We start from the raw sequence: 10385 nt of genomic DNA on the forward strand, positions 1-10385 counted from the left end.
AATTCTTGGAAGTGAATTGCTGGGTTAAAGGGCAGGTGCATTTTTAATTTACATAGATATTGCCAAATTGCCCTGGGAAGAGGTCAAAGCCATTTACATTCCCAGGAACAATGAGTGGCATGCCTTTCCTCCCCCACCCTGCAGAACGAGCCTGAGCCCCTTTCCTCTCCTGCCAATGTGCTAGGAGAACTCGAGGTGTGTGTGTGTGTGTGTGTGTGTGTGTGTGTGTGTGTGTGTGCCACCCTCTTCTCAACAGGGCCACCCTTGCTCCCTGGAACCCCTAAGCCCCACCTAAGCTGCTGGTTGAAACTCGGAGTAGCCTGTTTGCAGAGACCATGGGATGGCAGTGGGAACCTGAAGTCCATTTGCAGACTCCCTGTACAAATTAATCTTCCATCGAATTCCTTCTGATATAGTCACCATGGGTGACATAATCCTGCTCGCAGGCAGTGTCTTGGAAAGGGGATGGATGACCTCCACCCCTCTCTAGTGAGCCCAGGGAGTGGCTGTCTTTTAAAAAAATTAATTAATTTTTATCATTTTATTGGGGACTCGGACAACTTTTCTCACAATCCATGCAAACATTGTGTCAAGCGCATTTGTATATTCATTGCCATCATCATTCTCAAACATTTGCTTTCTACTTGAGCCCTTGGGATCAGCTTCTCATGGTTTCCTCTCCCTCCCTGCTCCTCCCTTGATCATGAACCCTTGATAATTTATAAATTTTTATTATTTTTGTCATATCTTACACTGTCTGACGTCTCCCTTCACCAACTTTTCTGTTGTCTGTCCCCCGGGGGGAGGTTATATGTAGATCCTTGTAATCAGTTCCCCCTTTCTACCACACCCTCCTCCACCCTCCTGGTATCGCCACTCTCAGCACTGGTCCTGAAGGGATCATCTGTCCTGGATTCTCTGCATTTCCAGTTCCTATCTGTACCCGTGTACATCCTCTGGTCTAGCCAGATTTGTAAGGTAGAATTGGGATCACAATAGTGGTGGTGGGGCAGGGGAGGAAGCATTTAGGAACTAGAGGAAAGTTGCATGTTTCATCATTGCTACACTGCACCCTGACTGGCTCCTCTCCTCCCCATGACCCTTCTGTAAGGGGATGTCCAGTTGTCTACAGATGGGCTTTGGGTCCCCAATCTGCACTCCCCCTCACTCACAATGATTTGATTTTTTTGTTCTTTGATGTCTCATGTCTGATCCCTTTGACACCTTGTGATCACACAGGTTGGTGTGCTTCTTCCATGTGGGTTTTGTTGCCTCTGAGCTAGATGGCCAATTGTTTACCAGGGAGGGACAGTCTTAGAGACTTGCCTGGGTGTGTTTTTAATGGGCAGTACCGGGGAATCAATAACATGATCAGGAGTCATGCCTGATCATTTGTGCCCAGACTGCCTGGACCAAGCTTGTAAATTCTTCTAACATAATGCACATGTCCCAGTCAGGGTCCTATTCCTGCTTCTGTAGTGCCACCCCTCACTGTGATGCATTGATCTGCCACCAGTCAGGAATTTAAAAACTTTCCCTTCATTGTCTTTTAAACTAGTTTCCCCACTGTCAGTCCTCGGACCCCCTCATGACCCCGCTAACAGCTCCCTTCAACAGATGGGTCAGTGTCTTGGGAGATAAGCACTCTCCCTGGATTATATGAGATTAAGGCCTCTTTTGTACCGTAAAACACCTCCCTCAGTGCCAATGGCCCTGTCAGTAGAATTGCCCCATGGCGTTTCCAAAGTTGCAATCTCCGGTGGAAAAAGACTGCCCCGCCTTTCTCCAGGAGGTCAGCTGGGGCCTTCAAGCTGCCAGCCTCTCAGCAGTCAAGGAGTTAACCACGGGGCCACTAGGGCTCCTTCTGGAGCTCTTAACCCACACCCCCACCCTGCCAAATCCCAAATTCATTATCCTCAATTCAATGCCTTATGGTTCAGAGTGGCACTGGCCCAGAACCCCCAAACCCAACCCTACCCATTGCCACAGAGTCAGACGCATGGAACTGCCCCCCATGGGGCTGCTCTGGCAGCGACGTGCAGAAGGACACACCAGGCCTTTCTCTCACGGCACCCGCCAGTCAACTTCAAAGCCAAACCCCCTACCAGTGAGATAATGCCAAGTCATAGCGATGCTATTGCGCAGTAGGTCTCTATGGCAGCAGAGAGCCTCCTCTTTCTCATGAGTTGGAATCGCTGGCCTTGCAGTTTGAAGCCCACTCAGAACCTACTATGCCACCAGGGCTCCTCGAGATGCCACTAGGTGGGTTCAAACTGCCAGCCATTTGGTTAGCCGTTTGTGCCACACTGGGGCTCCCCACAGCACCACCAAACCAAACCAACCTCGTGGCTACTGAGTGTCCTGAGTCACAGTGCCTCCATGTTTTAGAGAGGAGAACTGATGGGGGGAGGGGGTGCCTGTGAACTTTACAGAAGCAGTTTGAAGGCCTGCCTCCATGCCGCTTTTTGGTAGGTTAGAACCACCAACCTTCTCGTTAGTAGCCCTTGGTTAGGCACCCTCCTTACGCCCCAGGCAGGCAGCTTTCCTCTGCTCTCAGCACAGATTGAGATAACCTGTCTTCTAGGGTCCCACTCCTGCCCCAGGGGATCTTTAGGGCCTCCCCACACCTGTGGTGAGGTTTCCCTGAGGTTTTGAGGGCACTGCCATCCCTCTCCGCCACCCAGCCAAGCGGGCGTCCATCCTCATTAGCACGGTTCAGTGGCCAGTGGTGCTAACTGATCTCCCTCCAGCCCAGTGTAGACAGCGGCTAATGGAACGAATGGTGCGGAAAGCCCCACCAAGGGACACACACCCAGAGGCCCACACAGGGCAAAGAGGTGGCTAGGGGGTTCACCTGGGGGACTCAGTCTGCTGTGACCTCCTTGGCCCAAGGGCAGGGGACGACAGGCCAGCAGATAGGGGGATGGCTCTGGAATTCCACTGCTCACTGGAGTGGGGGCAGCCCAGGGGGTGGTCCCATCTAGCAGGAAGGATCAGACTTCCAGATGGTATTCATTCCAGGGTGGTGACAGACAGCACTGGGCACCAAGGTAAGATGGGCTGTGTCCTCTGTACATCATGTGTGGGTAAGGAAGGGAGATGCTCCAAAGTCAGGGGGCAGAGTGGCCCCAAGGAGCCCCCACAGGAGCAGGGATGTCTAGCCCCACCCTTCAGCCAGTCGGCCAATATGAACTCCGGGGCTAGACACTGGGCAGACAAGAAGTGACCCAGACAATCAAGGTCTCCTTCCCTGTGTGGAGGTGACTGACGATACATAAGAGAGTAAATACTTCATCTGGTCACACAACGAGAACAATCAGTGACTGTCAAGTTGACTCTGCCTCCGGGGACCTGTGTGTGTCTGCGTGGAGCCGCGCTCTGCTCAGTTCCCAGAGGCTGGTTAGCCAGGCAGACGAACATCATCCGGGAGACTGGATGAGACCTGACAGGGGGAAGGGTGGTTTGAGGAAGAGGAAGGTGGCCAGTGTGGCTGGGGGGCAGCACTAGAAAGGAGGGGATGAGCTCAGAGAAGCGGGAGAAAGGGTGCAAGGGGAGTCATTGCTGTGGCTTGAACTTAAACCTAGGCTGAGGTCCTGGCTCTGGTTCCTGTGAACTGGCCTTCTTTGAAGATAGGGTCTTTGAAGGTATTATCCATTAATAGGAGGTCCCGCTGAAGAAGGCTGGGTCCTGATCCATTCTGAGCAGTGTCTTCAGCAAAGAAAGGAGGTCATGTGTGATGGTGGGGTTGGCTGAAGCTGCAAGCCAAGGAACATCGGCCGCAACCAGACACAGGGATTGACGAGAGAGGGCCTGCTTTCTCTGGAGCCTGGGGAGAGAACACTGCCCTGCCGGCCTCTTGATTGTGGACTTTACTTCCAGCCTTTGAGACAATCAGTTTCTGGTCTTAAAGCCATTCGTGAGGGAAGGGGGGAAGTGGAGATGGGGGAAATGAGGAGCTGATATTGAGGGCTCAAGTAGAGAGAAAATGTTGATGGCCACATATGTACAAATGTGCTTGACACAATGGATGGATGGATGGATTGTGATAAGAGCTGTACGAGCCCCCAAGAAAATGAGTAAAGAAATAGTACCCTGGAGATAGGGGGGAGTGGGGAGGGAGGGGGAAAAATGAGCAGCCAATATTAAGGGCTCAAGTAGAAGGCAAATGTTTTGAGAATGATGGCAACAAATGTACAAATGTGCTTGACACAATGGATGGATGGATGGATTGTGAGAAGAGTTGTATGAGTCCCCAATAAAATGATTTTTTTTAAATGAAGTAAAAATGGAACAAGGTAAACAAACAAACAAACAAACAAAAAAGAAATAGTACTCCAACGTACAAGGTGAATCAGCTATCACTTCTATCACTCCATATATTCTATATGTTGTGGACACATGGCTTACTTCTCCCAAAATAAATCTATGGGTCAGGTCTATAAGCTGTTCCTTCTATCTGAAATACCCACTCTTTCTGTAGAAATTGTATCTTTCCACCATGGCTCATGTGGAACTCGCTTGCATCCCACAAAGCGTTTCTGCAATTTTATCTGGAAATGGAAATTCCTTTCTGAGAGATGTTATTAAATAAATACCCGTCGGTGTTTATTTCATTTTAATCAATAACATAAGTAATTTACATTTGTCTTAGCTTTAGGAACAGAAGCAGTTCTTTATTTTTATGTTTGCTATGTAGCACAAACCACATCATATAATTTTTTGTTTGATTAAATTAATTATTGATAAAATTATATCTTTATTGAGATAATGGCATAATAACAATAAAAGCCAGATGACCCACCCTTGCTTGCTGAAAGTGAAGAGGACTTGAAACACCAAGGAAGACCAAGGACAGCAGCCTTCAGTGTGGATCAAACCTCAGTGTAAAGAGAACCAGACCCGTAGGCAACATCTGGATCAATGAAGGAGAGGTTGAAGCTGTCAGTGAGCTCTCCATTTTGCTTGGCCCTCTGATCCTGCCCCTGGAAGCTGCAGTTCAGGAGCCACATAACACTAGGCAAGTCTGCTGGCAGCGATCCCCTTGACATGTTACAAAGTAAGCATGTTGATTGGGAGGCTCCGGTGCCATGGTGTTAGCCATGCCATGGTAGATTCCATCGCCTCTCATGCACGCAAAAGCTGGGCAATGAGGAGAGAGGAAGGACGGAGAATGGCTGCCTGGGATTATGGGATTATGCCTGTCATAATGGGATTATGACGACGATCCATCATGGAAGAAGGACCATCAGCAGACTCTTTGGAGACAAGGATGGTGAGACTTTGTCTCAAGACATGGATGTGTTGTCAGGAGAGATCAGTCCCTGGAAAAGGCCACCCTGCTGGCTAAAGAAGAGAACTGGGAAAGGGGAAGACCTTCCACAAGAGGGGCACAGTGGCTACAACAGAAGCTCAGTTGTGGGGATGGCGCAGGACTGGGCGGTGCTTCATTCTGCTGGGCACAGGGTCACTGTGCATCGAAACCACACCTAAGAACAGCTGTGGTGCTCGGTCCTGGCAGTCCTAGGATGCTGAGACAGTGATAGCCAAGCCTGGAGTCCAGTTACCAGGTCTGTGGGTCAGTGTGGGGGGCTCCTTTCCTGAGGGGGTGTTGGCCTTACACAGACAATGTAATCCCACCTGGACCAGTTGGTGGCCAGAAATGTGGTATTCCCCCACCCCCCAACACACCGCCATGGGATCCGTGTCTGTCCCTGAGAGTGGGATGGAGGATCCCGGGGCTGCCTGGGCCAACCTTTGCCAGACCCAGGTGGTAGCACGTGTCCAGTCTCTGCTGGGTGCATGCCACATGGCCTAACTTCTGGCTGACCCGAGCACCCAATCCAAGTAGCCCTCCTAGTGACTAGGACATCCTCCATGGAGCCTGAACATGATAGGAAATGCTTCCTACAGAGATGGGATCGAGTCAGCCTGCCACGCCAGCAGGAGCACTGTGGAATCTTCACAGGGTTTTGGACATAAAGCTCACGTATGTTGGTTTTTTTTATGGGCAATTTAAGCAATTTTCAAGGGTAATCTTGACTGTTGTCTTTTTTTTTTTACCATATGTGCCAACTCCACTGTCGATCCTCTTGTCGAGTGTTGCTATTACAGCCGGTGGGCCCGAGGCATGGCCTGGACAGGTCTGGCAGGGGGAGGGGGGAGCAGGGGAGGGTGTGGGACACTGTGTCCCATGAAAAGACCAGGCCATCCTCATCCCCACCTCCCACAGTCATGCTCACATCCTGCTCACAGTCTTGCTCAGATTGTTCCCTGAGCCCCAGTGCCAGCACCCCATTCTGACCTGGCCCGTTTCCCCCACCCTTGAAGGAACTACTTCTCTGTTCCCTCCCTTCCCTGGCCATCCTGCATGCTCCTCAACCCTCCTCTCTGACAGCTCAGCGCACAGTCACTTTTAAAATCCCAGCAAACTACAGACTAGAACACGCAGTCAGTGCAAACCACAGTCACAGCGAGAACCATCTCCTACCCTAAAATGGATGTGATGACAACAACAACAACAAAGGAAAACATCAGCCGTTGGTACAGCTGCGGAGAAACGGCACTCCCCTCCATTGCTGGCAGGAACGCCAGGTGGTGCAGCCCCTGTGAGAAACAGTTGGGGAGTTTCTCAGGAAAGGTAAATGTAGATTACCACGTGACCTAGCAATTCCGATCCTAGGGTTACACCCCAATAATTGAAAGAAGTGCAAACAGCTGTAGACCAATGCTCATTGCATCCCAGTTCATATGAACTAAGAGGGGACTCTGGCTACTCTCCATCAACAGGTGAATGGATAAGCACTGTGGACTACTACTCACTCAGCCATAAAGGAAGATGAGGGTGCTGATCTGTGCTACTTACGATATGGATGAACTTTGAAAACATTATACTGGGATAGTGGGGGAGAGGGAGGAAAGGGGAACCCATCACAAGGTTGGATATATAGCCCCTAACCCCCACCCCAGGGTGACGAACAACAGAAATGTGAGTGAAGGGAGACCATGGACAGTGTAAGACACGAAATAATAATATATAATTGATCAAGGACTCAGGAGGGTGGGAGGGTGAGGGAGGGAGTGGATAACAGAGGAGCTGATACCAAGGGCTCAAGTAAGAAAGAAACTGCTTTGACGACAATATATGTACAAGTGTGCTTAATAAAATTAAATGATGGATTGTTATAAGATTTGTAAGAGCCCCCCCCCAAAGGATTTTTTTTAAAAGAAAACATACTGATTGAAATCCACCACAAACATGTGTGATCTCCCTTATATGAAATACTTGGAATAGGAACAATTTAGATACTAAAGTTTATCATAGTTACAAGGTGTACATGGGAGAGAGATCGAAAGGGAGGCTCATTGCTTAGGGGTACACTGAATTTCGGTTAAGGATGAAGGAAAATGCAGACATGTGTAGCACACTCTGATGCATGTAATTAATGTCACTGACTTGCACACATAAAAAGGTTGAAACAGCCAATGTTTTGTTATATACATATATCCATAATAAAAAGTTGATACATTTCAACATCAATTTATAACTTCTTAAAAATCACAATTTCTCAACAACCAAATGTAAAACAGAAATTCTTTAACCTGATAAAGGGCATCTATCTATCGCTTCTCGGCCTTTTGGCTAAGATCAAGTGTAGGGCATCTATCTATCAGACATTTGTAGCAATTTTATACTGCACTTTGAAACATTTGCAGCGGTAAGAAGACAAGGATGCTATGCATTAGTGCTACTATGAAACACTGTATCAGAGTCCAGTGAAACATGGTATCAGTATTGTATCAGAGTCCAACGCAATAGCACAAGAAAATAAACAGCCAGTTTAAAGACTAGAATGCATGAGGAACGGGCAGAGACCATCTCTTACATGTCATTTCTGAGGTCTAGAACAGCTACAGACCCTCCTGAAAGGTTTGTTAAATTGAAGAAACCCTCCATGTGTTCTCCAGGAAGACTTCGTGAAAAGCAGTTATGGGAACAGACCCTCTCATAGCAAGAGTCGGATAATTCCTGTGCCCAGAAGTTCCAAGATCATGGTTCTATTGAAAAAGAGAGCACTCTATTTCCCTAAGACCAGAACTGACTGAGAGAGCCCTTGGGACGCCAGGAAATGACTTAGCTCTCAAACAATTGCTATTTATTCAAAAATAGCAACTAATTGCTTAGACCCGTGGAGTTCCTGTGGCAAGTGGAAGAGGATGGTCCCTGGGTGCTACGTTTCAGAGCTGGGGACAAAAGCCAGGCGGATCTTCTAAACAGCTGGAGTTGAGGGGGGAAAGCTCTCGAGCTCCAGGAAATCCTTGCCCCTTCCTACTGGGATACTGGCAGTCCTGCTCGCACGCACGGTTTCGAGAATATTGAGTTAATTCTTAATCCCACCCATTCACTGAGGAGCCCTGCTGGAGTAAGGGGTTATGTATTGGACTAACCACACTGGAGTAAGGGGTTTTGTATTGGACTAACCACACGGGTTACAGGTTCAGAACCACCAGCTGCTCTGAAGGAGAAAGGCGAGGCTGTTTGTTCCTGTAAAGATTGACAGTCTTTGGAAATCCTGAGGAGCAGTTCTACTCTGGCTTGTAGGGTCACTGTGAGTCAGAATCAACTCTATGGCAGTGAGTTTGGGCTATCTACTCCCTGCCACGTTTAAGGTCCCTGGTGTATCTGTGAGTCATGCAGAAAAATTAGTCCTGGCTCGAGACTGGGCGTTTGGACACCTGCTGGCTCTACCTGGTCTCCGCTGACATTGGCCATGTTCTGATAATGCAGGTCTTAGTTACCAAGTGCTGCTGTAAGGTAAGTACCAGAACATTCGGATTCCGTTGGGGCTCTCTCAGGGAGGTTCTTCGTGGCCCATACCAGTTCCTGGTGTTGCTGTCCTTGGCTTTTGAGGGGATTCAAACTCCGGTGACCCCAGGTGAGCAGAGTAGAACCGCTCCACTGCGCTTCCAATGCGGTGAACTCATGAAGGCAGACCACCTGGCCTGACTCCTGACCCCTGTGGGAGGGTTATCTTCCAACTGCTCACCTTTGGGCTACTAGTAGGTGAGCCTTTAGCTGTCGACACCTCACCTTGGCATTCTTGGGCTTACAGATTCACCTGTCTCTTTCTTCATCAGATAGAGGCCGTCTCCCTACCCTTCACTGCCTCACCTGCTCTCTCTGGAACACAATGGTGGTCAGACTCAGGACACACCTTACACTAGCATGGTTTCATTAAATGTCACAAAGAAACCCCATTCCCAAAAGGAGTCCTGGCCACAGGTAAACACAGCCTCCCACGGTGATTCCAGCTCATTAGACTCTCTGCCATCCAGCCAATTCTGCCTCATGCCAACCCCCTAGGGCAGAGTGACAGTCTCGGAAACTCAGAGTGGCAGTTCGACCCTGTCCCATAGGGTCGCTGTGAGTCAGCCTTGACTCAATGGCAGTGAGAGAGGACAGAGTAGCACTGCCCTGTGGGTTTCTGAGACTGTCACTCTTTATGGGTGTACAAAGCCTCATCTTTCTCCCGAGGAAACACTAGTGGTTTCGAACTGTTGACCTTGCAGTTAGTTAGAGCTCAACTCATAATCCTGGGCTGACCTTGTCCATGGGGCCTCGACCCAGAGTTCTAGACACATGGGGGAATGGCCAGGCACATGCTAAGTCCTTGCAAAATAAACATTAAAAAACCCAAACAAACAAAGAGCCAATAACAATTATAAACAAAACAAAAACGCACTACCATCGAGTAGATGCTGACTCATAGCGACACTACAGGACAGGGTAGAAGTGTCTCTGTGAGTTTCTGAAACAGTCACTATTTACTGGAGTAGAGAGCCCGTCTTTGTCCTGAGGAGCATGCTGATGGGTTGGAACTGCTGACCTTGCAGATTGTAGTCCAATTCCTGCACCACCAGGGCTCCCGAAAGCCAACATCATAAATGACCAGCAGTACATGTATCACTTGATGTGTCTGTTTCAATGATGATGCATACCCCATGTAACTGAGAGACAGGAGACAGCGCGCCAGCAGGCTGGGTGAGGGAGAGAGGCCTGGTGTGGAGGAGCTGTGGGAGTGGCAGGGCGTCTGGCAGGGGGAGCTCCGCGGGCGAGGACAATCTAATCTGAAGCCTGCAAGCATCAGACCCTTGGGCTGATTCTAAACTCCATGGTCATCAAACCCGGCCCTTTTTGCTGACCTTTGCATATCCACATCCTTGTTCACGCTCAGGCAAGACCCAGTGGAGGGGCGAGCATGACCGGGTTTATGACTGCGTCTGAGAACTAGGACCTGTCTCACGGTTGGTCCTTTCATAACTCGGAGATGCAGAGAGGCCAAGAACCCCACCCCTGACAAAACCCCGCTAGACACTCACGTCCCCAC

The 10385-nt window shown here is 49.3% G+C and overlaps 1 pseudogene; it reads left to right on the forward strand.

Moving 5' to 3' along the window:
- The first annotated feature begins 7619 nt into the window (after positions 1–7619).
- Positions 7620–7761, forward strand: LOC142441872 (U2 spliceosomal RNA; annotated as a pseudogene).
- The last annotated feature ends 2624 nt before the right edge of the window (positions 7762–10385 follow it).

The sequence above is a fragment of the Tenrec ecaudatus genome, chromosome 2 (assembly GCF_050624435.1).
Source record: "Tenrec ecaudatus isolate mTenEca1 chromosome 2, mTenEca1.hap1, whole genome shotgun sequence".
NCBI classification, from domain to species: domain Eukaryota; kingdom Metazoa; phylum Chordata; class Mammalia; order Afrosoricida; family Tenrecidae; genus Tenrec; species Tenrec ecaudatus.